A 4,666-nucleotide genomic window follows, 5' to 3' on the forward strand; every position below is an offset into this window, starting at 1 on the left:
TGGGAGGTATCGTTTTTAGTGAATGTCATTAAAACTATATTTCGTTACCTTATTATTCACATAAATATATAAACTATATTCACAAATTGATACAAAAATAAATTTTTGATTAATATTTTATTTATTCTGTTTTTAATTGATTTTTTTCTTTAATTTCATATTCTTAATAATTAATATTTTATTACAGCTTAACATATATCAAATTTATTTCATTTCAAAATTATTACGATAATTTTCTGAAGTCAAACGATTTTTAAGGGGGAACAGGAATTATGAAATGAAGAGTAGATGTTTTTTAAACGGGTAATAATTAATATCACTTCAACATTTTGAATTGGTAGCGCGTAATCTATAAGTGGATTTAAAATATGAATAATTTATCTTTCATTGATAAATTGTAACTGTTTCTTTTTTTTAACCATTGACTCATAACAATATGTGAATGTTTAATAAGCATTTCTATACATCCGCATAATGACAGAACATACCAGCTTATACGTACCCCCAATCCATGTAACTTTTCCTGTCGTAAATACAGTAGGACAGCGTTTCTCAACCTTGCAGTATTTGCAACCCATTTTCAATCATAATTTTCATCGCCTCCCCTCAAAAATCTATAATAATAATGTACTTTGATGCTAAAGCTACACTAGACCTTAATTAAAAACCTTACAAATTACCAAGAATAATTAAATTTATTGATATTTGATAACACCGATCCGCTGCATTGACAAAACTAGAATCTATGGTCCTCTATTGCTCTGTCTTACGCCCACAATACCGGACATTCTCACGGCATCGCGAGAAGTTCCGATTTGTCTCGAACAAATCGAGGCTGCACCTCGTTTAAATCCAGCCAGTCTCAGTCGAGTCGATCTATCGCTATCGTGAATGTGTACATTGTAATTTGCGTGCTAATTGCAATTCACGGCAGTAGATTTATTCAGAATCATAGATAAATTTTTAAGTGGAAGTAAACGAGTATTAGACGATAGTGAAGCATCCAACAAGTGCACAGAGGAGCGTGATTCCGAAAATAAAATCAAGAGTACCTAAATTTTGGGTTTACCAGTAAATGAAGAAGAAAGAAAGAAATGTGCGTCATTTGCTCAAAGATTTTGGCAGCAAACAACATGAAACCTAATAAACTTAAACGACATTTGGAAATGTTACTCTTACAAAATTTCATAAAGAAAGTTGTTGTTGTTGTCATCCGTTGAGTCGTGTCCGACCCTCGACAATTCTATGGACAAGTTTTCTCCATCCATTTCAGTCACTGACTGCTTCTTTCAGTTGTTTCATGGCCATACCTGTGTCAGCTTTGATGATATCGAGCCAACGAGTCCTTGGACGGTTAGGACGCTGATCATACCAAGCATCATTGACATTTCTAATAAATTTGACCGCATGACGCATGACATGTTCGAAGTACGAGAGCTTGAGCCAAAGTACTTTGCCTTCAAGGGACATGGGTGGTTTGACCCGATCCAAACTGCCCTGTTGGTAATTTTGGCTGTCCATGGTATTTGCAGCATTCTTCTCCAGTACCATAGTTCGAAAGCATCAATCTTTCTTCTGTCTTCTCTCTTCATGGCCCAACTTTCACATCCATAGATTGTAAGCCTCACACAATTGGTGAAGAGCTTATTTTGCCAGCTGCAAAATTAGATTGTAGAAACAATATTTGGAGATAATTTTGCAAACAATTGTAGTCCAGAACTCTACCAAATGATACTGTTGCCCATCGAATTGGGTGATGTAGCAGAAGATGTACAGTTTCAGATTTTCGGGAAGTTGCGTGACAAATTATTTTCAATTCAGCTTGATGAGGCGAGAGAATAGCAATAAAGATGCTTATTTCATTGCCTATGTTTGATTTTGTGTTGGTATGTCAGCAGTAGAAGAATTACTTTTCTGCAAACCAATAGAACTCAAAAAGCAACAGCACTCGCATTATTTGCTATCTTAAATGTTTTTATAAATGAGGCAAACATGGAGTGGAAAAATTTCGTCGGAATATGCACCGATGATGCTCGTTCAATGTCTGGAAAATTCTACAGTATACAAGCACTTGTGAATCAAAAATCTCCACATTGTATCTGGACACATTCCATGATCTACAGAGAAGCCCTGGCTTCAAAAAGTAATGAGTCCTGGTCTGAATGCTGTGTTAACGACGGTTGTAATCTTAGTAAATTATATAAAATTGAGGCCCCTAAAATCAGGAATTTTTTCTGCACTTTGTAAAGAATTTTAAAAGATCTAAAAGTGTTTTTGTAGATATTCACATGAAGATTACATACCAACAGACAAGAAGATATCTTCATTTGTTACCAAAAATTAAAAAAATTATAAATTTCGTTGTTGCACCATTTTAACCCTTTAAATTCGGAATTTAAAAAAATCCTTTTTTGTATGAATTTAAACCGAAAGTAGAACGTGTTTACAAATTTTCATCAATTTAAGCATAATTTTCAATACTGAAGCGTGTAATGTTAATTAAATAAAAACCGTTTTCACTAAATCCCTGCTGGATGAAAATATAGCCTGAAGTCATTCTTATCAATATTCTATGAATCCACTCAACAATAAACTAAGTTGTATGATAAATGTTGTACACAGTTTAGATGGAAAGGGCTTTTGCGATATGGTTGAAGATGAAATTGTTGAATAATTAATTGAAAAGGAAACTGATTTAAATGAGGAGAAACTGGTTCAATTATTAGATGACGCTAAACCAAATTCAAGTGTTGAAGATTCTGATGTGATGAGTCCGTAAAAGAATTTAGTTGGAAAAGATTTGTAGAAGATCTAATTTTAACAATAAAAATGATATTGTAATATAGCGCTCTGAAAAATTTGCAATGCAGTTGGATATTTGTTTTGGAACCATATTATGAACTAAATCAAAAATTGCATTACAACGGAGTAAGACCTTGATGAACAAGGTATTTCAAGTGACGAAAACAACCGGCTACTGCTAAATAAACATCACCTAGAAGGCTTATTCTCGAAAACATCGATGAGGATTAAAAATGTTTTCTATTCTATCCGGAATATGTATTCGTATGTGTAATGAAATGCAAGTACAATTTTTAATTTTTATATGTCATATTAAGTTTTGAATGTTTTTTTTTTTTAAGTTAAGAATTATCTGATTCAAATAAAAAAATTTCTTACTGAATATTTTATTATGTTTTTATAATAAAAATAAAACGGCTTCAGAAACCAACACCTTTTTTGTACATAATGTGAAATCTTGTACAACGTTATTCGTTTAACGGGAAGTTCTGTGAAACCAAATAACCGCGTTAAACGAGAAATTGCTGTACACTTCTTCTGTTTTAAATAACATAAATTCTGAATAACTTACCAACTTAAACGATATCTATAATTTATAATATATATATTTTTCTTTTGTTGTTATTACTTAAACAGTTAGGTTATTTACTAAATAATAATAATTATTATTACTAATTTATAAATAACTTATTTAAAATTTTAAATTAATTTAAATTTTTATGATTTAAATACATGAAATAATGCAGTATTGATATTGCAGATTACATATAACTACAATAATTTAACTTTGAATTCGTTAGTAGTACGTAAATAAAGTATATATAGTTCGCTAATGCAGAATAATGTGTACGTCAGAGCGATAGAAATACTGCCTGCCAGCGGTTGCTTGATCAATAATACGGCGTATAAACATACGCCGTAGGCTACTTGATCAGCAATGCAGCTACATTAGATTACGTATACTGGTGCTGCTACTGCTCTGCTACAACTATTATTTCTATTACTAGTTTATATCCTACTATTATTACTATTAATAGTAATAGTATTAGCTAGTAACAGTCTTACTACGTTAGCTGTTGGGTCGACCTCAACCCCTATGAAAAACATCTCCTGTTTTTATACCTTACCCAAATATTCTCCATTGTTTTAAATCAATATTGCTGTTATAAAATTAAACAAAGGTAAACCGCCTCTGGAGATTAAATTTTAATTATATCCATTATATTAGAAAGTTTTAACGAGTAGAATTTTTATTAAATGTATAATCATTTTAAATAATTTCTTATTTAAAGCAACTTTTATTTTTTATTTTTTTTTTCCAAAAATAATTCAAGAAATTCACTTTTTTCTATATTGAAATATTTTTATTTATTAATCTCATAAAATAAAATAGATCTCTCAACCTATTTTTATTCCTACTTTTATCATGATTTTAATTCTAAAATTACATTTTATTGATCTACTTAAATCAATATTAATTTCAATACTTTATTCTTGTTACTTTTTATACTAATTAATTGAAAGATAATAAAATGTAGAATATTATAAAGTTTATTAGCAAAATATATACATATCTTGAATTAACACAAAGGCTATCATTTTATGTGGTTAGTTAATAGATAAAAGCCCTAACTAATTTTTAATTCGTTCCTTAGTTCTGCCTGCTACTTACTTTTTTCTAATTATATAATTTAATTTAATTTACTATATATTTATCTAGTGGAATCATATTTATTGGCGCCTTATTATTTTTGGACCCAATTTTTATATCAAAAATTTTTCCAATTATAGTAATAATAGGCTTTCTAATGATTACTTGGTACCTATAAATCTTAATAGTTTAAACTGTTATTTAATAAATTAA

Source organism: Lycorma delicatula, chromosome 7, assembly GCF_047948215.1.
Source record: "Lycorma delicatula isolate Av1 chromosome 7, ASM4794821v1, whole genome shotgun sequence".
Taxonomy (NCBI): Eukaryota; Metazoa; Arthropoda; class Insecta; order Hemiptera; family Fulgoridae; genus Lycorma; species Lycorma delicatula.